General features: G+C 39.4%; 1 protein-coding gene across 2 annotated transcripts in view; it reads right to left on the reverse strand.

Annotated features, from left to right (window-relative positions):
* Positions 1–26,406, reverse strand: part of si:cabz01090165.1 (uncharacterized protein LOC100333421 homolog) — a 533,531-nt gene that overhangs the window by 243,987 nt on the left and 263,138 nt on the right. For both annotated transcript variants that reach the window (XM_059331258.1, XM_059331257.1), the window contains one exon: positions 1,186–1,384. The gene's annotated coding sequence lies outside the window, so the exon portion shown is untranslated. The remainder of the gene's footprint in view (positions 1–1,185; positions 1,385–26,406) is intronic.

Here is a 26,406-nt window from a genome sequence, read left to right on the forward strand (position 1 = left end):
GAAGGTGTTCGATGGAGACAGACACACTGTCCCTGCGCTCCTTACCACCTTGTTAATTGCATTTATTATTTACATTTCAACTAAGGGTGCAAAAACATCAACCTGAGGGTGTAATGCATGCTTTTCTACCCATGTAGAAATGGGTCCGTACAGGCTGCATGCTGTAGAACTAGATTAGCACTGTGCAAGTGGCCGTGATCCATGTGCACGCAGGTCAAGTTCACAAAGGACCTCACCTCACTATTCTGGCTGATATCATGCACCTGCATTTATAAATGGACCTGCACTTATATAGTGTTTTCTAGCTGCTTTATGACCACTCAAAGCGATTTACACTACAGACTGCACTCATTCACCCGTTCACACTCACATTAATACTGGTAGCAGAGGCTACCCTAAATGGTTCCACCTGCCACCATTGGGAATTCATTCACACACCGATGAACGGGGAGCCATTTGGGGTTCAGTATCTTGCCCGAGGATACTCCGACATGTAGGCTGCCATGAACCACCAACCTTCCTTCCGACCGCTCTACCAGCTGATCCACAGCCACCCCCTTATGTGGTCTGAACATGGCAGCAAATCATAATACTCTAGACAAGATGTATAAAGACAACAAAGTGGCACAACAAAAATCTATTTCATGCACAGTTACTGTAGCCGCTGGATGTTAAGACCACTATAAAACTACTATAGTGGTGTACAGGTGCATCTCAATAAATTAGAATATCAAAGGAAGTTTATTTATGTCAGTAATTCAATTCTAAAAGTGGAAATAACACATCTTATAGATCGATTACACACAGAATTAAACATTTCATGTCTTAATTTATTTAATTAATTCTAATTATAATGAGTATGGCTTACATTTAATGAAGATCTAAAATCCAGTGTCTCAAAAAATTTGAAAATTACAAAAGACCAGTTTTAAATGTTTGAATGTTTAATATGGAAATGTTGGCCTCTGAAAAGTATGTCCATCTATATGACTCAATACTTGGTTGGGGCTGTTTGACTTGAAACTACTGAAAATGGACATGTCCATCATATTCTAATGTATCGAGATGCACCTGTACGTATCGATTGAAGAGAATTATCAAAATAAACAAAGAAGGAGAATAAAAGCTAATCTTATAACCAGAGTCTGGCAGTGCTATAGTTGCATTAAATCACTCTTGGCTCACCTCTCTAACAGGGAGGGGGGCCGTCCTCTTCTTACAGGACACAGAGCAGTGCTGGCGCTCATCCGGGTTCACGTGCACGGACTCGTGGTGTGCACACCCACACAGAGGTTCGACCCGAGGACCCTGCAGACGTGCGTTAAAAGTCCTCCAAGTTTGTCATTGGCTCAGCCAGCTGTCCGTCAAAGTCTGCCAAGATTTCCTGCACAGAGAGACCAAGAGAAAAGGATAAGTGGTGAGAAGAGGGAAAAGGTTGAGAGGAGAGAGGAGCGAGGCAGACGAGTGGACAGATGAGAGGACGGAGGAGCAGAGCAGCCAAATGGCAACTTGGCCGGTAAAGTGACATGTTCCTTCAATCAGCAAAAATATGTCAGTCACTGGGAAGAGAAGAGACGACAGGAACAGACTGATGACAGAAAGAAGAAATACAGAAATATAGTCACACAGAAGAAAGAAAGAATATCATGGAGGCACCATTCCTCCCTGTGGCTTATCAATGACAGACTGACAGAGTTCAGTGAGGGAATGAGGCTGAAGTTGAGACACAGGGTACATCCCATGTCTCTTATTTTATGTCTCCTCTATCCTCACTTGAACCGGAAGTTATTTCGCGTGCGCCATCTTTACGACCATCCCAAAGCTCTTATTTGTGCTCAGAGGATAGAGGATAGAGGAGGCATATCGGAGGATACATGCGCACAACCGAGGATACATGTGAGCATCCCATGCGGAAGTCTTTAAGCGGTGGCCCCGCCCCCTGACTGGTCATCAGTTATTGATTAGAAGCTGCAGCTGATCGGACTGATCTTATACATCACAACATCTCTGTAGCTTCAAACCGGAGTGAAGACAGATCACAGGTTAAACTCAAGTGTGTCACCACAAGTTTTATATTTTATTTATATGATTCGCTATGTAGTTAAAATCTGTTTTATTGTGGCTCTGAACAACAAAAAGACCACAAAAATATTTCTACATTTATAATAAATTAAAAGACAGATCGCTCTCGAAGCTTTTTTCCCTTTAATGATCTTTTTTTTCCACCATTCAGATTTATTATTATTATTATATATTATTAAAGTAAAAAAACAAACAGTAGAGAGTATGAAAGTCTGTCTGTCAGTAAGAAACACTTTTACATTGTTTGTCATTTCCATCAGTCCCACGTGAGGCTGATCATTGCTGAGTGAAGGTTTGATCTGAGTGACATCATTTACATTTTACCATAATCATATAACTGAAGTGTGTGTGTGTGTGTGTGTGTGTGTGTGTTTGTGCTTACACTTGTGGTACCGGATGGACCCAGTGAGGCATGGACCAGTATTACCCCCCTCCCCCGGGTCCATATTTTTTTTTTCATACTTGGCCCTAATACGCAGGTGTTTTTTAAACAGAGAAAACACTTATTATTATTAGTACATGTCTACAGTTGTTAAAGCTACTGACAGCTGTGATCCACTGCCGCCGTCATTAGAAATGGACGTCGCTTCACATGACTCTTCGGAGGGAAGGACGTCCCATGTCTCTTAAAATGTTTCCTCTCTCCATGCTTCGTTTCCTTGCGTCTCTCCATGCATCCCCAGTGGGCGGGACTCAAGTCAAGCCAATTTTAAAAGACAGAGAAACCCATTGCAAAACAATAAAGTTGGTAAAGTTGAATTATATGTTTAATAAGCACAAGTTTAACTGAAGATGTGCTGTATTTGATGTGACTAGAAGAGTTACTGCTGCGGTGTAATGTTAACCAGGCAACAGCAAAAAGTTCCATTATAGCCATAAAGAATTAATTTTAATTAGATTAAACTAAAAAAAGATGAATCAGTTGTCTCTAATTGTCTTTTCAGTCCTTCAACTACTTCAGTCAAATAATGAGTAATAATGAGGTTATGTTTTTAGCAGTAAGTGGAAGCATGTATGTGGAATATCAAAGGACACAAACACAGATCGTTAATTTGCTCTTTGGTTTGCTTTTGATTTCAGTTGAGTTTATGGAAATCATCAGCACAGATAAGAGACATCTGTCACCAATCAGAGTGCTCTGATTAAACTTTCTGCTCAGTAATCAGAAAAGAATCAACAATTTCAGAGAGGAACACACATCTCAATATTTTAAGTGATGAGATGAGATAAATGCTGGTGATGCTGGTGTCAGCTCTATTTAGCTCTATTTTAAGGCACAAGTACACATTCAATTAGGGATAGGCGTTTGGAAGAAACCTGCCAACTCGATTATCTATAACGTTAACGATCAATTAAGCCATTAATCGCTGCATGCATACACAAAAAAAATCTATCTATCTATCTATCTATCTATATATATATATATATATATATATATATATCCAGTACTACGCAAAAGCCTGTTTTGATAACGGACGATTCTATTTTCTATCCTGTCAATCGTAAAACTAACTCAATGAGATTAAACTGTAAAGAAAACGCCAAGGAGTTCAATGTTTTATGTTTTAGCCCCGAAGAGGCATGAGGTTAGTTTTCACAGTAATCTTCATATTTAAATGTGTTTTGTGTTTAAATAAGTTTTGGATCAAATTAAACTCAGTAATTCATGCTAGCAAGGTTTGATACAGTAAGCTAGTCTTGCTCAAATTAATACACTTGTATTTCTGTGTTTTATAATTGCTATTGCAGCTTTCAGTTTGCAAACTGTAGCTTTGTCCAACTTAATTCTCAGCTCATTGGTTGATTGACGTACGGCCACAGAATGCTCGACGTGTTTCAGTTCAGTGATTTTTGATATGCAGTCAGAGAAAATTACACAGATTGATTAAAAATTCCCTGTGATCAACCAAATTCTTAACAACCATTGATCAATCATCGATTAATTATTCCCATCCCTCCATTCAATAATACAATCCTGGATGGCACTCTGAAAATGTAAATTTAAACTGTAGCAAAATGAAAATAATTGCTTTTCATTTGTCACATGCTTTGTCCAGAGTGTCAAGTAACGAAGTACAAATAATTTGTTACCTTAACTTTTGTCACACACTCCCGCCACACATTGTATTTCTCACGCATAAAAATGTATTGTGCGTTGTCCACCAAGTTACACCGTTATTTATGCAGTGGAATGATGCTATGAGCATCGTATAACTCAACGGGAGCTTGTCATGCACCGGTCAATAAGATTAACTACTCATCAGCCAATCCAAAAATAACTACCCCTACACATAATCCAATAAGAAAATAGTATTGTTGTATCCAGGTAAATATCCGACACTTGGATGTACATTTACATTTCAGTAAAGGCTACTGATAACATGCCTCTGAAGTTTGAATTTTTGCACCATTACAATACTTAGAGGCAACTAGTCATCATATCTTCTGCTCCATGAGACACTTGATAATGCTCAAGTAGTACACATTTATGGTTCTTTGGTGTTTTTGCATTGTTTTTTTTCTTAAATTTTTATCCCACGATTTTGTAACCCATTTTATTTATCACCCAGTTTGTCCTATTTCATGATCCTGGGTGCTACCTCGTCCCTGTTGGTCTAGGGAGAGCCCTGAACTTGCCACATGCTTCCTCCGGTACATGCAGAGTTAGCAGACTGCTTCTTGACACCTGACAGGGGGAGATTCCCCGGTGGGACGTAGCGCGTGCGAGGATCACGTTATTCCCACCTGTCCCCCCCCTCCCCCATCAAGCGCCTCGAGCGACCAGGATCAATGCATGTTTTTGTGAGAGGTCCCTGTAAGGGGATCCTCGGGGGACACTGGGAGAACATGCAAACTCCACACAGAAAGGCCCTTTTGCTTATAAAATAGTTTCATTTTTAATGGGCAAAAAGGGAGCTGAAACTGGTGCATCTTAAATGTTTCAATATTAACATTTTAATATAACATAATAGTCATTATGTCTTTTTTGGGGAGGTGGGGTAGTGCATTTTAGGCCCCTGTGGCCTCGGGGCCTAGGCTTCTGTCCTTAATGGCATTTTCCCCCCTTACATTACTTTTACTTTTATACTTTAAGTAGTTTTAAACCAGTACTTTTACACTTTTATTTGAGTAAAAAGCTTGAGTTGATACTTCAACTTCTACAGAAGTCTTTTTAAATCCTAGTATCTATACTTTTACTTCAGTAGTGAATGTGAATACTTTTGAAACCTAAAGCCCCCGAAAGTTCCCTGATAAGCTGTTCAATCTTTCCAACCACGTGTTATAATTGTGATTTGTGTCAAACTGCAGCGGCCCTGAAAGCCAACAAACAGAAACTGTAAGTGAAGTGAAGGACGAGTGATGCACTGCTGGAGGCAGCGACACCTGGCAGCCTCCCCCACTACATCTCCCTGCTGATTGCACACTGTGTGCAGGTAAAAAGTTGACCTTGTGTGGCGGTTCTCAAGGCTCTACATGACATGTTCACTCTCATAGAAAAACACTGAGGAGCAAACAAAGCCAAGCTGGTAACCTCTGGGAGTAATAAAACCACAGACAGACGGTGTGAAGGCCCTCTCACTTGCCTTGGTTTGCTTCGTTTTGTCTCACCTGTGTCTGTCTCTTAGTTACATCTCGCCTAGGGCTGGGCAATATATCGATATAAAAAAAGGAGGAAGAGGAGAAGGAGGAAGAAGAGAGAGGAGAAGGAAAAGGATGATGAGGAGGAGAGAAGTATTTATGTTCACTTAAATAAAAAGGTTCAATAAAACTACTTGTCACATGTCATATTTGACTTTAACTGAACATGTGCTCTCACTTTGAGATAAAAAAAATCAGGATATATATCCTATATCAATATTCAGCCTAAATATATCGGGATATGACTTTTGGTCCATGTCACCCAGCCCTAATCTTACCGTCTCTGTCTCTTAGTTACATCTCGCCCTTTCTCTCAGCTCGTCACTAAACACCGCTGTCTGTCTCTCTCTCACTCAGTCAGTTTCCAGCCTTTCTTCATCCCCGCAGAGAGACTCGACATTCACTCTCCCACAGAGACATGGGAGATGAGTTTGGCCCACTTCCTAAACTGTGTTGCCACAGTTATAAAAAGATCCATTGAGACTGAAGTGGAAAAGACTAAATAGGTGACTGCAGGAAATTATCTGGGTTTCTAAGCACATTTTCTGGTGGGGAACTGTCAGCACTTCTGTAAAATAATGCTGGCAGTCCTCCTCCTGCTGCCCCGACTCAAATCAGCCCAGCTTGGCAACTCTACACTGGGCTCTGCTTTGTCCAATGTCCCCCTTTCTACTCGTCCCCCGGGACTCTGTGGTCATTAAAGGAAAAATCCACTCTAAAACTGCAATACAAACAGGAATCCGTTCTTGAATTTGCATTCCTGAATATCGGTTAGAGGTTTTTCTGTGGGTACCTGCCAGGAACAGCAAACTCGCGGTCACATCCACATATTTCCTGCAACTACAACTGAGTGTGAACGCGAGGGAAAAAAAGTTTCAGCTGTCTAAAACTTCAGCAGGAAGTGTCAGATTGTGGCGTCAGTAATTTGTTGATCTTCAGCACTCAGAACAGGAAAAACCCATTGCAGGAAAGGAACAGAAAACAAAAGTACCAACGGGAAAGCTCTTTGTTTCGCTGGCGATTGTCTAAATGTGTTGTGGCAGTGATGTAATTTTCTGTTATTTTCTTCCACTTTATGCTTTGGAATGTTGTTCTAATGCATTTCCATGCTTAATATAAAGCACTTCAAACTGGCGCACAATTCGTCTGACCGTGATAAAAAGTAATGTGTAATGTGTTTACATCTGTAAATGGGATGTGGCAGCGAGGTTTGTCCACCAGCATAAATCTGTGATGCTACAGAATCTCTAATGCGTCGGCCTGAATCTGGAGCCGGAGCATTAACACCTCCTGATGAGAGCTGCGTCTGGCTGCCGTCCAGTGTTCTCGTCTTGGTAGGAAGCCACACATTATCAGATATGACGGATAGGAGGTGTCTTGTGTGAACCAGCAGTCTATTCTGCTCCAAAGTGTTAAGTGCATGAGGTGTTGAGAACAGAGTTTGGCTCAGGCTGCCGTTTTCAAAACTACAATAAAAAGAAATTGCTTTCTGCTGGTGCTGACTTTCATTTTCACTTTGGCCCGACAGTTCACTGTGAGGGGAGCTACAGACGAGCTCTGATCACTGCACTCGCTTCTAGTGCGGCTTTCAATTCTGCCAGGAGTGAAGTTCAAGTGTATACCAACTTATGTTACACATGCTTTGGATATGAGAATAACTTCATGCCAACAATGTTGAATGACATGCACATGAAGACAGAACGAGGCCAGCACACTTCAGCTGAGCTTTAACCTTCCTCTTGTGTTCAGGTCGCCACCGACCCATTTTAGGCTTTACATGTATGAAAGTACCACACAACTTTTGCTGAATCAAGGCTTTTTGACTTTGTCAAGAACCTCTATTTAAACAAAATAAAACATACAATCAATTTCACCAAATTATAAAATTCCCTGGTGAAAATGATTAAATTTTTGTTTGAATATAAGATTATAATAGTGGAGCAGACCAGCTCATATATGGAAGGTATTGTGCGTTTTATGACTAAAGCATGAAACTTTCTCCATGGTTTCTATAGACCATGAAGTTTAATTTCAGACGTGGAGGCATTTCAAATTTGATATATATAAATTGTCAATGGTTTTCTTGATAAGGCTTTTGGTTATTATCAAGAAAACCATGGAGCATGGTTACATATCAACTCTTAAATTAAACTCTTATGAGCTATTTTTGATGTTATCATCATATTCGTCCAAACAAATGTACCTCTACCAGGCATTAAAATAAACAAGAAATTGAAGAAAAAAGTGGTTTCATAATTTTTCCATGACTGTATATGGTACCTGAACACTGTTGTTGTAATATCTGGTAACATTTTGGTATCGGTGGAAACTCTTCTTGAATTCAAGATGATGTTGTGTTGCTTAAACAGCTTCTGGCTGCACAGTATGTACGGTCTGAACTACACAGAGCACCTTTAAATCGTCTTTGGTGATTTATTTAATTTATTAAATCTGACCTGGAGGTGTCAGCTGAGGCGTTCATAAACCTAACAAGTCAAAATGCTGTTTTGTGTTTATGTAGTAAGAAATCTGTCATTAACAGATTTTTTAAAACTTCGTCAAAAGTCCAGTACTGGTTGGGCTCCAGTGATCATGTGACCAATCGAATAATTCTGTATTTCTTGGCACATTTTGAGTTCTGGCAGCTAAAAACAACCTTCTGTCTCTGTCTAGTAGCAACTCGTGCTGATGAACCCACTTGGCTTCAGAAGTCTACAAGTAGAGACATTTTCAGTCCAACCTGGCAACATTTTCTAACAAAAAAACAAACAAAGAAACGGGAGATCATGTAGTGATTTTCATCCCCCTTGACTATCCCATTTCTAAGCCTCTAACATTGATCCAACCTGGCAACTTCACACAGTGTTGATACCTCATTTCTGCACCCAATAACCCTCCTCTGAATTTAATGGAACCTGAAGTGGCACTGACATTCCTCTGCCTCTGTTTGCTTGCGTCGTTCTCTCTTATATGTCTTTCAGGGGAAAATTATAGATATAACCTGGCAACCTCGCTCCGGCCTGGAAAAATAACTTGTTCTGATCCAAATAACCCCCATTTCTGCTCCCTGTTACCTTTTTCTTATATGTCTAACAGAAAATATGGCTAAGGTCAGACATACAACAATCCAACTTGGCATCTTGGCACTGTGTGAGAAACGCTCTCATCAGACTGCTGGAGGAAATAAGCACCTATTGCCTGCAACCGATAGTATTTGAAGTGGGAACACAGAAAGCACTTTTTACTTCAACCGGCAAAACTCACTTCAACCTGGCAACCGTAACTCTCTCAGCTCAATCTGTTTCTCCGACCGGGAAAATCCGCAGTGTGTTAATGAAACCTTACCTCCACCATCATGCATCAAATCAAAACCTCCTTTTAGGCATACCATCAATTCCCACTGTGTATAAATTCATATAGCAGGCTGGCAGCCCTCCTCCAATCTGGCAACACAAGTCCCGCTTGCTCCCCTGTCTCCAGCCAAACATAATCATATTTCTCTAATATTGCTGCTTTCTCTAGTGGCTCAAGATATTTTCAGACACAAGTTAAAATGATCAAACCTGGCAACTCAGAACTAAATAATTTGGATCAATTTACTTTTAATAAATCTTTTTGAAGTGGAAAACAGACACAAACCTGACTTGTCTGTGAGGTGTCACAGAAACTGTTTGGGAGGCTTTAGTTGACATGTTTACTGCAACAACAGTTGACTTACTCCCCAGTCTGAAAGTGTTCATTTAAAGAATAACTTCAGACAACGTCACTGGACAGATGTCAACGGATGCAGATACAGATTTGCTCTAGTAGGTGCAAATTAATGAGTTTCAAGTTCTACGCTAATTGTTCCTTACGGTGGCACTCCACAGAAATCACCAGTCAAAGTCTGTGGAATCAGCTGTGAGCATCCTCAGGGAAATCTAAGCTTCAGTTTGGAATGATGAACAAAAAAACACACAATAAGAACTAGGGGTGAGGAGTAGAGGTGGGGGAAAAAATCGATATAGCATGGTATCACCAAGGTATGCCATATTTTGCATGGCATTATATAAATTCATGGCTGCCAAGTATCGACATTAAGCAATCTGAGCAGCTTACTTTTAGGAATATACTAGATATACTGGTATTCAAAGGATACTAGAAGATCTAAGGAATATATAGGTACCATGGTAGGTGCGTCAGGATTTCGTGTCTGGAAGTTGTCGAAAAAAGGACGCTGCAAAGTTAGGCTTTTTTAATGTTTCATTAAAAGAAAATTGAGAGCAGTGAAGCTTAAAGTTGAAGAAAATTTGAGAAAAAGTTGCAGTTGTTGTCGTCCATACATGTTTGATATCAGTTCAGTTCAGTTTGACTGAATACTTTGTTGGTCAGTCTGTGGGTTTGACTCTTATTGTGGAGAAATAAAAAGACTGAAGTGAGATTAATAGAATTTCCCTTATTTGACAAAACAGTTCTTGATTGTGGACACAACATGCTGTTAAACAGTTAAATCGCAATAAATTGTATCAATACTCACCATATCTCAAAACACTTAAAATCACAATAATATTGTATCGTGACTCATGTATTGGGATAAAATCGTATTGTGGGGCCGATATGTTGATTCACACCTGCAGCAAAGAGTATGAAAAATGTGGCCATGGATCAGACACACAAAGTGAAATGCAAGATAGTTATTAAGTTGCATTTTGGGAAGTGCAGGACAGTTTTTCTGGAGCTGGACCTTTACTGGAGATCAATATTTACTTCACGATATCTCTGACTCTATTGTTTCATAATACTCATTCCCCCAACTAGTAGTCACACACACTGTAGAGCATCACATTTCTCTTATTCAGGTTACTCCAATCTGGGAACTTAACACCACAGTGAACTATGAAGACTTTTAACCCTGCTTCGTGCAAAACAGCCTCAGTGTGAGAATAAATGGGCGCTCCATCACTGATGCCGACTCTCACAACAAAATAAGCAGGACAAGGGTTATGCTCCCATTTTTCAACTTTGCATGGGTTTTCTTTCCCACTCCTTTTATTTCATATATACCCTGAGTAGTACACAGGATTAGAAGGTTACACAGTGTGTGAGATCAGACATAAACAGTGTGCACCCTGTTCTGAATCCAATGCAATCAGTTATCTCTATAAAACGTTGCGTAAACACACCAAAACCAAACATGTAGGGCTGGGCGATATGGCCCTAAAAGATTATCACAATATTTCTGGGTATTTTTGTGATAACGATATTCTTGACGATATTACAAAATACTGAAAAATAAATAGAAAATATGATTTTTTTAGTTTTTTAGTATAAATACATAAACATTCAACAATATATAAATTATTAATAAATCTAAAATGTAGTGTAAAGTGCAAATCTTGACAGTTGCCAAATACAAATAAAATTACTCTTGACTCTTGAGTATTAGCAAAAAATAAAAATGACCATCTAGGTGGTCCGGGGGCATGCCTCCCCAGGAGAAAATTTTGTACATTTTTAAGTACAATACATCAATCTCGTCCATTTTGAGAGCAAACACCTAACATGACATTTTTCACAGTCAACAGGGCTTTCAACTAGGACATGGAGAAGCCAGACAGCGTTGAAAAATAGCCGGAGTCCAGGGGCATGTTGTTAGACTTCAGATCCATCGTGGATGGCAGCTTACCAAGTCCCGGCCTTCCTGTCTGATGCCACCGTTCTGATAAACTGCTTCCTGTCAAAGTGAGAAAACATGTCCTCGTTCTGAACTTTCTCCCTGTCATTGAATCATCAAAGCCTGAAACACCGTCCTGAGCTGGATAACCCTCCTGTCTGTCTGATACGACCTTGTATTCACCACATTTCACTTTAAGCTGAAAAAAAAAACGTCCATCAATCCACGCTTGAAGCTTTGCATTGCATCAGTAAACCACATGTCTGTCTGCAACAAATAAGCTCCCTGAACTCCTTCTTTTGTCAGTCTAACCATCCATTGCTTCAGATTTTGTTGCTCGGACATGTAAGTGCTTTTCTAAGTTCAACATACTGCACGTTGTTGAGTCCCACGCGGTCAAAAAAGCTCTTTATTTTTTCCTGTAACACATCACTTCAGTCTGACACTCAGAGCTCGTCTCTACACCGGTCCTTGACCCAAAAACTCTACGTTGCTTCTAATATCTTGTGACAGCATTCAAGCTTCTGTACTTGTCTGACAGACAGACTGATAACAGACTGGGCAACAATTTAGCTTATTTTTATCCTTTTCCAGGGTATATATAGAAATACTTGAGTTGAATTTAATACCTCTTAATACCTACAGAATATTTTTTAATACTAACACGACACTTGATCTGCAACTGTAGCGGCAAACTTTTTAACTTCAGTGTTGGAGGTAACTAATTATAAAGTAACTGATAACTGTCATTTTTTAAAAACTTTTCTAGTAAGTAAGTGTAGCAATGCTTACAATTCAAATCAAGTACCTCTATCACAGTTACGCGATACGTTCTGCTTTGATAGCAGCACTGACCTAGACACAGTTAGTTGCTATTTAACCCAAGACAAAATGTTGTTTCACTGTTATGTGTAGGGAGAGCAAACAACACTTCTCCACCGCCACACTCTGTTTTTAACTTTTTTAAACCTTCATTTTGAGCCCCTTCATTGAGAAAGAATGACAGAGAGGATTAATGACAGGACTTGTGTAAAAAGTCAAAATTCAAGTGATGAGTAAAGGAGTAACAAAATGAATCATAATTAGAAAGAGGTAACTTGCAACTAATTACAACTGTAACAACCAAACAAAATTTGATACTTCGTCAGTTGTATCAAATCTCTGATAGTGAGCACGAGATAATCATCCTTATCCCCCCCACCCCTAAACATTTTATTGTAGATTTGCGAACAATATTTGAGAGAAATTTTTTTTTGAGTATATAGCAAAAGTTTTAGATCTTTGAGTTCAGCTCATGAAAAATGGGAGCAAAACAAAAGTGTTGCGTTCATATTTTTGCTCAGTGTAGTTTAAATTAAATAAAGTTATGCTACATGCTTGGTTTAACCCAAACCGTCTTTTCCAAAACAAAAACCAAGTAGTTTTGTTTTTAACACACAATGTTACAATGTGCTTCAACATACAGATATTTGAAGTTAGGCCAATCTAAAACATTATAGTGGCAGATAAAACAACTAATCAGGTCATTTAACGAGCTGATTAAAATGACTCCAACCTGCCTAATGTCTACCTCTGCAAAACTTTCTTACCTGTTTTTGCTGGTTTGAAATCCTCTAAAAATAACCTTTCACTGGGTTAACTTAATTCCAAACTGGCAACCTTGCCAGAGCACAGTGTGCTTCAAACAGGCTACACAGCAACTGAGCCTCCATGTCTCCAAAATTACCCTGTCCACTTCACATTTGTGAAAAAAAAGTAGACCAATGTGGCAACCGTCCCTGTTCTACATTAACCTTTGTACTTGTTAAATATCCTGACAACATCTGCCTCCACAGGCCTCCCCTCCACCGGCTTAAAACTCACTCCAACCTGGCAACTTGTGCCCTGCATCAAACTGAACCACTTCAAATCTGAAGAGCCTGACATGGCAACGGGATTCTTTCCACTGTGCTCCCTCCAAAATCCACTCACATCGTCCGCTTAAAATCACTCCAACATGGAAACTCTGCCCTGCTCGTAAACCTCCCTGCAACCTGGCAACCGCACAGGTGCAGCGCTTTGTGGTGAGATAAGCTGAGAGGGACAAACTGTCCTCCTCCTCCATCCTCCCTCCTCCTCCTCTCCTCTCTGTATCAATGCAGCTTTGTTCAGCCTGTGTATCCGCCTCCCTACACACACAAACACAACTAAACTCTTGTTTGTGTGCGTCAGGAACTCTTGCAAACACAAACAAGATGTGCAGAAAATGTGCCTTTTACAGTGTACAGTATGTGAGTATGTTTGAAGGTCAGAATTGCAGAAAGTCAGGCTAGTCCCAGAATGGTTGGTAGTGATTTCCTGTGAAAAGTAATGCACTGGAATTCACAGGTAGCACACAAAATTCTGCCTACTGCTGAAGCAACATAATGTAACAAACCACAAAGATAATTATTATTATTATTTTTTTAAATAGCCGGAGTCCAGGGGCATGCCCCCCGGAGAATTTTTTTCCATAAAAGCCCAAATATGGTGCCTCTCACACATTCTAATGCCACTATTCCATCATATACACTGATCTTAATTATTGCATATTGCATATATTGAATTCTGGCAGCTAAAAACAACCTATCTCTCTCCAGTGGTAACTCGTGCTGATGAACCCACTTGGCTTCAGAAGTCTACAAGTCACGGCATTTTCAGTCCATCCTGGCAACATTTTCGAACAAAGAAAACAAACGAAGAAAAGGGAGATCATGTAGTGATTTTCATCCATCTTGACTATCCCATTTCTAAGCCTCTAACACTGATGCAACCTGGCGACTTCACACAGTGTTGATACCTCATTTCTGCACCCACTGCGTGTGCATGTCTCAGAGGAGGACGGAGAGGTGGGAGTCCAGGTTTTGACTGACTGACTGACACTCTGCTGAGCAACCGCAAAACAACGCAAAACAACTTTACATTATGAATCGTGTAAAAATACTTTCAGTAGCTTGAAATGTGACGTAAACGCAGCACATGTGAGTCTGGTGGGCCGCCAGACTCTAGGTAATTAATGGGAAACCCTGAAGTTGTATGAAATACTTGCCAGTAGTGTAGTGGATGCAAAGCCATTAGCTTACTTTCAGAGCGGAGTTCTGGCTGCCACCAGTTGTAGAATAAATAGTTTCTGCAAGCTGACAGGGTCACAATACTACAAGGTTTTAGTCCATAAAACTACACGTACACTAAAAGATCACCCATTCCACCAGAAAACAACAGTCCTCGTGCATACCAGAACCCAACTTTACTTGGCACCATTTTGTTTCTTGAAAAAAAAACAATAAAAACAATGACTGCAGCTGGTACCACTGCAGTGGTTGTATATCAGAGTGTGTTCCCTGTTTCATCTGCGCACAAACACACAGCAGTAAACAATATAAAAAATGTTACAATAACTAAAAAACTGAAGGTTTTGATTTGATTATAAACAGGAAATAGACATCTGTCAGTGATGCACTGCCATCATCAGAAAAGCTGAAGTGAAAATCTATATGGATCAAAGAGAGAGGAGAGAAGGTTGAAAAACTGGAAACATCATCCCTTTGCTCTCTCTATAATGTGTGTGTGTGTGTGTGTGTGTGTGTGTGTGTGTGTGTGTGTGTGCGTGCGTGTGTCTGTAATTGTGAAAAAGCGTGTATAAGTGGCACATAGTTGACCTCAAGCACTCATCGTCATGGAAACCTCCAGTTGATTACAACCCATAATAACCATATGGCCATGGTTTGTGGTAATGGAATAACATTACTGGCGCCGATAGCCTGTGTGTGTGTGTATGTGTGTGTGTGTGTGTGTGTGTGTGTGTGTGTGTGTGTGTAAAGAGGTTTCTGACCCCATCATCACACAATGACACCTCCATCCTTCTGCCTCTCTCCAGCTTTTTCTCTCTGTCGCCAATCAATTCTCATCGCAGGGGCGGCCATGAAATCCAATTAGAGCTGCCTCGTCACAAAGGCGCCACATTTACGCGCGCACCTCTGTGTCTGTGTGTGTGTTTTCATGTGTGTGCAGGTTTTTACGGTCACCTTGAAAATGTATCGGACAAACTAAATCTGAACATTTAGAAACACGGCTGCTGCTTCAAAGAGTGAAAGATTGGAGTGAAGTGGGAGGAAGAGGGAACTATGGAGTTGAAGAGGGCATTAAATAAATATTTGCTTTCTTTCTTCCTCTAAGCGAAAAGAGTAATCAATATAATGTCTGAAGGTTAAGTCTAGCTTAGTGTGAAAAGAAAAACTACCATGAATAAAACACCTACCGGTCTCTTAAAAAGCTCATTGATTAACTTGAAATGTGTACATGTTTAGGTCATAGTTTTACATTTCAGGGTTAAGGTTCAGAGAAACGGTGCAGTAAAATAAAAATCTACTGCCAAGGCCACAAACTGTCATAGTGACTGTTTAAATCATGTCAAGTCAAACACAAAGTGGCTTCAATGTGATGAAATTCATCTCCTGACTGACTGATCGTAACTATTCTAAAAGGCTTAATGCCCCTACGATTATTATCGTTTAGACCAGCGGTTCCCACATGGTGTGCCATGAGACAAGTTCAGGTGTGCCATGGAATTTTGTGACAACCACACACTATTAATGTGGTATGGCTCACAGCAGTATTGCCAAAATGAGTGCCTGCCACTGCACTGCAAAAAAGCCAACTTGTATTTTTTGGCCTAAAACAGTGATTTAAGTTGGTAAAACTTACATACAAACTTAATACAAACTATTTATACATTTAGGGCAATAATGTAAGTTAGCACAACAAAGGAAGCCAGTTGTCTGCTCAAAAACAAGTTTGTGAGTTGTTGGTACTTCTAAGAGTTGTTCTGCTAACTCTTATTTCTTTGTTGTGAAATGCGGGAAAACGGTGAAATTCGGTCATCAGCGAAAGCTAGCGGCTAACTGATGCTAGCGGCTAACTGATGCTGGCGGCACTGCTTGTTACAGCTACAAGAGCAGCCATTAGCGTATCAATGATAACTCAAAATTGTGATTGCAAGATTAGCTGACATTTCATAGCGCCGTTGCAATCGTGTCAATTCAGCACATTGCAGAAGTTTGCAGAAGTAAGGATTAAAAGTTATTATAACTTATAATGTAAAAGTTAGTTTTAAAAACTTATAATGTAAAATTATAAGTTAGTACAATTTACAGTTGAGTTGACAAAAATCTGAATTCATAGTTGAGCAAACTTAAAAACAAAACTTAAAATACTTAGTTTAATTGTCCAACTTAAAAAGTTTGTTGCCTTGAAATTTTGAGTTCACCCAACTTTTCTTTTTTTTCAGTGTGGCAGCAGGAGATCATCATGTCCTCATACCTAAATGTAATAATTTACTTTTAAACATGTGGTTAATGTTGTCAAGCGGTCGCACATTTAGGCACAAAAAGAGCTAGATGGAGGTGCTGTGGTTTGGCTGATCGACATCACCTGCACCTGCTGAAACCACCAATAATGACCCATATGAGCCTTTGGTCAAAATGGCCCATGTCACAGACCATTTGGAAAAAAACAACAAGTAATTATACATTAACATATGGTTTGCAGTTTTAAAAAAAAAAAAAGTTGCAATTTCATTGAATTTAGGCTACAAAGCCACTGATCGAGGTTAAGTTAAACATTTCCTAGTAAGGCTTTTATAGAGGACAGTTTAAACAGTTAATACATGCTGGAAGTGAAGTAGCTACGAGGTTGACGTGACTACTGGAAGTAGCACCAAAGGAATATAACTACAGGTGTGTTTTGAGATTTTGGCTTGCACTTTGGTGTGCCTTGGGCACAAAAAGTTTGAAAAACACTGGTTTAGACAATAGTCACTTGCTATAGAAAAAACCCTGACATCACATGAGGGTTTGACAAATTCCTGGAACAATCATTCCCATCCCATCAGATTTTTATACAATGAAAACATTGTTCACTACTCCAGTAAAAAAAAAAAAACCTCAGATACGACTCGAAAGCCAGAAATATTTGCAGTTCTGTCAGCTCAGAAAACCCTGGAACAGCTGTCAGCCAGAGAGCTAATGTTGTTCTCATAAGATTCAACGTCATTACAACTGAATATGATTGACAAAAATAAAACATACAAATAAAATTTGACAGTGTGTTAAACAACAAGACTGGCGAGCTATCAGCCATGTCATTGGTCCGAAAATTAGTCAAAATTTTTCAAAAAACAACTGAACGACATGTCTGACATGACGGTTAGCTGTCTCTCACCTGCAGCATTCCTGAGATATTTAACATTAGTATATACAGTCATATACAACAACGTTAACTAGCCGTCCTATTCAGTGTTGGAGGTAAACCAATCGTGCAGCAGTACAAAAGCTCTGCTTCAGAGATACACTTCTAGGGATGGGAATAAATTAGTCAATCAATAAATGGTTGTCAAGAATTTTGTCGATCATGTGGAACTTTTAATCGATCTGTGTATTTTTTTAATTGTATCTCTGACTGCGTATCAGTTTAACTGAACTGAAACAAAGAATCAAAGGTGGTCTAATAATTTTTTCCATGACTGTATATGTTTTATTTTGCCCATGTGTGCATGCAGTTAATAATGAATAATTTGATCATTAACGTTATTGATGTTCAGGTTAGCAGGTTTCTTCCAAACGCCCATCCCTGACACACTACACAGTATATTTTCACGTTACATCACAGCTTTTTTAACTTGCCTGATCTTTGAATAAGCATCAAGCAATTTTAGCAGAAAAGGAAACTTTTACAAGTTAGAAGAAGTTGAGACAAACAGCTCAGTCAGTCAGGATTAGATGCTGATATGTCACCACTGCTCTGCAGGTCAGACAGCCGGCTGGAGTCTGATCACAAGTCTGCATGGAGCTGGAGTTCGTTTAAATGGCAATTTGTAGGCTGAGTTCTGTGGAGGAACGACTTCTTGGCAATCAACAGCTGGTTTGTTCACCCTTTTCTGGTAGCCTTAAACCTGGCTGCTGCACCGTCTCCAAGGCTACTGCTGTTTGGTAAATGGTAAATGTAAATGGACCTGCACTTATGTAGCGCTTTTCTAGTCGCTTTGCGACCACTCAAAGCGCTTTACACTACAGACTGCGCTCATTCACCCTTTCACACACACATTCATACTGGTGGCAGAGGCTACCCTAAACGGTCCCACCTGCCACCATTGGGAATTCATTCACACACCGATGAACACAGCATCGGGAGCAATTTGGGGTTTAGTATCTTGCTCAAGGACACTTCGACATGTAGGCTGCAACGGTCAGGGATCGAACCACCAACCCTTCGGTTAGGGGCCAACCAACTCTACCAACTGAGCCACAGCTGCCCCACACCCGGTTTGGTAACATCAGCAAATGTGTTATCGCCTGTCACGATAACGGAAAAAAAGTTTTTTCTAAGACGATGTATTTTCACAGAAACTATCAAGATAAACGACAGTATTGTATCAATGTCATTTTAGTTTTATAACGATAATAGAGCATAATAAGTACATCCTTTTCCACAGCAATGCATTTTTAAATCTTGTGAATATTAAACATTGGAATTGAAATTTGGAAAAGAAATATTAAAACATACTATATAATAAAATAAATAAATTACAACCATGAAAAATAAAATAGACTTTCAGGCTCTGTAAACAAAACATTGCACTGAGATTAGGGCTGGGCGATATATCGATATAAAATATTTAAATGTGATATGGAATTAGACCATATCGCATATATAGATATAGTTCAAATTTGCGCTGTGATTCTTGATCCAGGCTGCTTTATATATAAATGCTGCCCTTACTAGGGTTTGTCATATTTAGTTATTTTCTTTTGTAATGTTCATTATTCTTTTCTCATATAAATACATTTATTTCAGAAAAAGATTGGACTATTTTATTTCATAGGCTTTTTTTGTTTGAGATATTCTTTTATTCAAATGTGCACTTTATGGAGCTTTTGTTTTAAAAAAAAGTACTTCTGTTGTTATACACTATCTTTGTTCACTAAAATAAACAGTTTCAATAAAACTACTTGTGACATGTCATATTTGGCTTTGACTGAGTATTTGCTCTCATTTTGTGAGAAAAAATATCTGAATATATATTGTATATCAATATCCGCCCTAAATTTACCGGGATATGACTTTTGGTCCATATCGCCCAGCCCTACCTGAAATAAACATTATATATAATTGTATTATTAAAATAACGTATAAACAGCTGTAATGGCTGCTTTTTTTTCACCATTTTGTACTGCATGTCAAACATTTGCAGCTTTACTTTAAACACAACACAAAAAGCACAAGAAGTCAACAATAATATATTGAGTCCAGAAAAAACTATCGAACGATAAGTCGATATAATAATTACCGGTATCGTGACAGGCCTAATCTTATTCTTTTGTTTTGTTCGTTAGCAACAGAAAGAAACAGACACAGAGTTAGCAACTCTTTATGCAAATAAAGCAGTTGAACTTGACACACACACACACACACACACACACACACACACAGATATCCCACACACACAGCCGATAAGCTGAAGCGGCCCCCCTTTGAAGTCCGACTGGATTTTGTGGCAGAGCTAAAAATCCCATTATCAAAGAGGAGAGAAAGAAAGAGAGAGTAAAATGAAATCCTTCTCCTGTCTGAGCTCTCGATGAGGAGAAAACGGGCCGGGTCTCACTCTCAACACAACACGTGTCCGTTCATTTTACACAATCTGCATGAACCTGCTGATCACACACACACACACACACACACACACACACACACACACACACAATGCAGGTAAAATATGACTGTATCCTGCTCATGGAGGACATACAATTCAGTCTCTGCCTAAGACATGAGCACCACAACAACAGGATCCCCCCAGAGTCTCTTCTCTCCCTTCGGCACGCTCAGTGAAGTCTAATCTCCACAGACAGGAAGGAGGAGGGCACTGGAAATGGAAATACAGAGTGAATTACTGATTGAGAGAAAGGGAGAATAGTTGTAAGGTAAAGTGAGGACAGAGAGAGTTTTTGTGTGGAAGGAGCCGAGCTGAGTACGAAGCCTCTGAAGGACTCTTCATTTAAATATAATTAATGTGAGGATCAACCGTCTGATTCGGTGAAGAAGAAGAATACAGCGATGGAGGATAATGATCAGACTGCAGCTCCTCAAAGCCTCCGCAGCCTCTCATGTCCTCCTCCTCCTCTTATCTCCTCCTCTCACTCTTTCATCAGAGGGAAAACTCCTATCAACATCTTCAAAATCTTTCTAATTTCTGCTCTCTTTCACTTAGTTTCCTCTCTTTCATCACACAGCCCAGCCCTGTCACTCTCTTGCAGCTCTGTTATCCCTCATCCAGTCGTTCTCTTTACTCTCTCTCTCACTCTGCTTTTCCATCTTTTCAAAATCCCTGCTCTGTTTCTTCTCTATTACAAGATCCTTTCTTTTTTTCCTCTCCTTGTTCATCAATCTGCTTCTTTTTCTCCTAATTGTCTATTCACCTGTCTTTACTCATGTGACCCTCACTTTTTTTCTGGCATCATCAAACAAACCCAGGACTTTCACCCAGGAGGTTCTTGTCCTGAGAAAGTAAACAGTCAGTCATCTAAAGTAACAAGACTGCCCTCCAGTTAAAAACGCCTCCATAGGTCGTTTCTACAAATTGCTTAGTCACCAGTAGTAGCCAGTTCATTGCAGTGAGGGCACTTCTTGAGTGTCGACCTCAGTGTATAAAATGAGCTGCTGTAACCTCTAGGATAACCACAGCCTCATGGAACTTTACAAACACAAACTAGACAAACCTAGAGCAATCAGAAGATGTGCAGCGTTCCTAGGTTTATTGACAATAAGGGGTTTCTCAGCAGTTTGAAGAATAGAAGTGCTCATCATCCAATCGCTGAAAATACAGAAATCTCCAAAATGACCAAGTTTTTGAACCCAAATCACAGCATGAACTCTTTTCCCCAAAGGTCTTGGCATATTGATGTTATATTCTGGAGGGTTTTTCAGACCATTTTTATCCATTTTATCTATGAATAAAATTGCATTTTTGAGCACCAAATGTGTGTAACAAAAGGTATCAACCCAGAAATTGCTGCAACAACTTATGGGAAATAGTTGAACATTGAAATGATTAATTAGAGTAATTTATAACTCATGTTATGACCCTTTATACAACATAATACGTTTCAATAAATAAATAATGAATTCATTAAGTCATTTCTTATTAGATATTTTTGACCAGAACAACTTGACACAGTGCTGAGCTGCATCTCAAATTAATACATTAATTACATTCACATATAATGATCTCCTGCAACCTGCAAACAGCACCCCTTGCTGTTTTTATAAACGCTTCTGTGGGTCGTATGTCGGGCAACAAATGATGAATGGTTTGGAGGACTTGTTGGAAGCAACATAACTTCAGTGCATCACATTTTTGATAACCAATGTAACTATGTCACTTCTGGTATTAGTTTTTGCCATTTATGAGCATCTATTTTACTTTTTAAACATCTCACCAGAAACGTTTACTTCCTAACCTTAGAGAAGTGTTTTTGCAACCTATTGGAGCAGCAGCTTTTTTTGTTGTGTAAACCTAAAGACAGCGAAAGTGAAATGTAACAAGTGAGCAGCCTTTGAATGAAGGGGACAACTTTTCTGCCCATTTCAGTAGGCAGATAAACCAACTAGAGGGAAGAACAGGACCCTTCTTTCCATAGTTATGGGCTTATAGCGTGCTTATAAACACAAATTCAATAGACTGACTACAGTCAAATATGATGAAATGTTTAAATACACAACTATATCCCAGTATTTAGAGTGCAGGTACTGTAAGTCTTGGTTGCCAGACACAGCCATAATACAGGTCTTCATTAAGTTACAGTTGACATTTCAGGTTATTACTGTCAGCAAGATCAGTCTGCATTAGACTGTAAACAAGCCACAGGGAGATGCTCACATTTCATCAAAGCATTTATGGATTTCTAATAACATTACCTATATGCTGGACTCAGAAAACAACACGTCTATCAGCATTGTTGTATGCACAGTTTAAATGTGTGCTTGAAAAAGAGACAGTGCTTACTTAACTAGTGATCAGGCTTGACATCAGAATTTTAATTAAAAAATATATATAAGGCCACAGTGCAGGATCTGTGAAGGTATATGAGACGCTTTCTCTGCTGAAGCACGATTTTAATCAAAATGCAGACCTCTCAGCCCATTTATCAAAAACTCCTACCTTGTATGACTTCAGAAAAACAGTAATTTTCAGTCCCATGAGTCTGTCTGTCTGCCATTTAGTGAAATTAGAGCCTGTAGTATAACCTAACAATGTTACCATAGCTGGAGGGGGAGGGAGAGAGAGAGAGAGAGAACACCACTAATTTTACTGTCACCAGACAGTCTGGCTGCTGTCTGTCAGTAATGTTCTACTTTCACATTTTCTTTGCTAACGAACTCAGAGACTAAAGCATACGAATTATAAAAACATAAGTTTCATCTCTAAATTCACACATGATCACCAACATCTTTAAAATGTTTACATCTATTACATATTTTCACAACTGAATTACACCTGGAACATTTCTGCTCTGAGTTAATCACATTTTTTCCTTCAGAAGTGTTCCAGTAAGTCTAACAGTATGCTGTTTCACTGTAATAAAATGAAGTAATTAGTTAGAAACATTCAGACATCCAAACGTACATCTGACTGCTGAGTTCTTCTCTTGCTGGGCTGTTATTGGTCTTTACTTTGGATGCCAGCTGTTATGGAAACATTAATTTTCTCCAGAAACTATCCACCAAAATTACTTTGAGATGAGAAAAAGACCTAACAGCTGCAGATTCACGATTCATTTTACACTAATTGAAACATTTATTTATACTGGGGGAACTCGAGCTCTCTGTTGCACAAAATCCCTGTTTATAGAATTACGCAATTAACAGTATAATGAGTTGTTGCATGATTAAAAACACAATATTGCAGCAATCCCATAATAGGTAACAGATGTGATGACAAAGGACAAAGTTGTCATCTAAACAGTCAGATCAAGACGGTGATGATGTTTCATCAAAACATCACCAAACATGCACCTTCTATCACACAGCTCATATGCTTTGAGTATTTTGAGAGTCATGCTTCATTAGTTACTGGTCAACCTGGAACCATCTTGTCAAGCTGGATCGGTCACTGAAGTCAATCTCAAAATTTGAATGTCACGTTTCAGTATTTGTCAGCAGGGTGGCTAAAAGACTCGGAGGAATGCTGTAGAATGGACTAAGAAGAACCCTTAACTTTTAAGAGTGTGTCTCTCAGACATCGCCACATGGATGAAGGCACCAGCTGAACTTCTCAATAAATGAACTGCTGGTCCTCCCTTCTAAAACTACAATACACCATGACATCAATATCAAAATTGACTCTGAGAAACTTAGGGGTGATGATTGATGACCAGCCCAGTCACGTTGTTTCAGTTGCCCAATCATGCCGCTTTGCAATTCAGAAAACAACAACAACAACAACAACAACAACATCAGAAAAATCAGACCTTACCTGACTCAACATGCTACTCAACTCCTGACACAAGCTGTCGTCATCTCTAAATTTGACTACTGTAATGCCCTCCTGACGGGCCTGCCAACCTGCACAGAGAAACCCTTCAGATGATCCAGAACAGTCTACAACCAGCCAAAAATGTCTCATGCCTACAAAGCTGTCTCCGGTACTACCTGCCACGCTACCTCATCACCGCTGAACTCTTCCAATGAATGACGCCTGACTCTGCCCCCCGTTGGTCCAAGGCAATCCAAACTCTTTGTGTTTGTTGTTCCCCGTTGGTGGAACGCACTACCAGTTCCTACCAGAGCAGGGGCGTCCCTCTCTACCTTTAAAAACCTCCTGAAGACCCATTCCCTTTTTCTGTAAGTCACTTTGGACAATAGCATCTGCTAAATGACTAAATGATCTGAATCATGGGCAGACACACAAAATATATATATATTTTTACATTAAGATTGTGAGATGTGGCATTTGGGTCCCACCAACCCAGGACTCTAAACTGGGAGACCAGTCCCATTTTTGGAAGTTTGGTCTGGAAGCAGTGGTTTTAAAGGCAAACCTTATTATATTTACCAAACATGAACCAAGTGTTTTTTTTGCCAAACGGTGATCATAACGTTGTGGTCGACACGTGTTTGTAACGTGTTTAAACCAGCGCTCGTCATGTGTCCAAATAAGAAAGGGATGCACCGATTCTAAAAATGTTAAATGTAGACATTGAATATTGGCGTCCAAACTCTGGTGATGGAACCATCCAAGGAGCATGTGAATGCACCACTAGTCTTGGTGGAGGTCTGAGCTCTCTGAGTGCCGTCCTACTCCACTCTGTAGTCTAGTCAGTAAATCAGTGTGTAGCTAAGTCAGATTATTAAAACATGACTCACTTGTTGATGAAGTCAGTTGGTCAATAATTCAGTCGGTCAGTCAATCAGCAGATTATCTAGGCAGTGGGTCGATACAAGTCCCTCAGTCAGCTGGTCAATATGTCGCTGTGTCATTAACATACATACTCAGAGGTTTAGTCACTGGAAGCCAAAAGTCAATCAAATTAGGCTATTGTCATAAATCTCACACAAACAGAGTAACTATAACCAATTATTAACTCTGTCATCAGCCTACATACACACACACCCCACTGATTGACCTGGAGTGGACTTCTTGGCCTTCATTTTCTCTGCTCTGCGTTAATCAGATGGAGATCACAGAGAGAGAACAAGAGAGGCTGTCACATGCATACAGAGGGATACGAGACAGAAAAGGCAAGAAGAGAGAGAAAGAAAAGAATGAATAGGAGAAGAGAAGAAAGTGAGCGGAGCGATGGATGCTGTGATGGAGGTAAAGAGGTTGCTGATGGGATGATGACATGACAAGAGTTGTTAACTGCTGCTGACAGCCGGTTAGTCAGGCTGGAATCACTTGTGCTTATAACTGTGAAGGACTCCCATTAATAGTCAAGTAGACATCTATCTGCCTCGCTCTACACCTCATACCCTTTCTCTATAATTCTGTGTTTGTTAATCAGTGTACAGTAATCATATTTTACAGGGGATTGTCCTAAAACATAAATAAAACTGAATTCAACCATATGCTAATCTTCTATTTAATAAAATCAAAGTAATACTTTTTTGTAAATATACACTTTGAATTCTGAATTTGATGCATTCCTTTTTATTTACACTGTAAAAAATGTTTGTAGAAATTACAGTAAAACACTGTCAAATTGCATGAGAAAAAGGGCATAAAATTAAAAATTGCATAACACCGTAGACGTAAAGTAGACACTTTTAATTACAGTAAGTCAAGGAATAGTACAAAAACTGTAGAAAAGACTGTAAAAATATAAAACAATTACCCTAAAAATAATGGGACTTTTCAGTCTAAATTACAGTTTTTGGTGATATTTACGTTTAAATTTACAGTAAATTTAAATTTATTTATTTATTTTTGACAGTGTAGGTTAGAGACGATCTGTACTCGGCAAGTTGACCTTCTGGACGACGTATATCGATCTTACATCGTTTTAAAAGGTAATCAATCAATTATATCGAAATAAAGTAAATAGCGCATTGGATTTAAGCACGTCAGACTTTATATGGATGTTTTTTTTAGCACCTTTAATGATAAAAGCGTTAAATGTTACTTGATTCAGTCTGACTGTCTGAGATGTCATTGCCACGTAACCCGCAGCAGCGCAAATATCAAAACAGCATGATGGTTCATTACGGTCCAGTGTGTAGACACTTTGGCTTTTGTAAAGACGGAGATGTTCTAAATAAGCCGCTCGCATATCGTAGGATATGTGTGTGGTTTTATTAAACAAACTACATTAATCTAAAGCCGGATTTCCACCGGCCGCGTTACAGCAGCGTTACAGCAGCGTCACGTCAGCGCCGCGTTTGCCGTTGCAAATAGGTAACACTCTAATCAATGAGAGCATTTCCACCGGGCGCGCTGCGTAACGTTACACCAACGCCTCAGCAGC

This window comes from Centropristis striata, chromosome 4 (assembly GCF_030273125.1).
Source record: "Centropristis striata isolate RG_2023a ecotype Rhode Island chromosome 4, C.striata_1.0, whole genome shotgun sequence".
NCBI classification, from domain to species: domain Eukaryota; kingdom Metazoa; phylum Chordata; class Actinopteri; order Perciformes; family Serranidae; genus Centropristis; species Centropristis striata.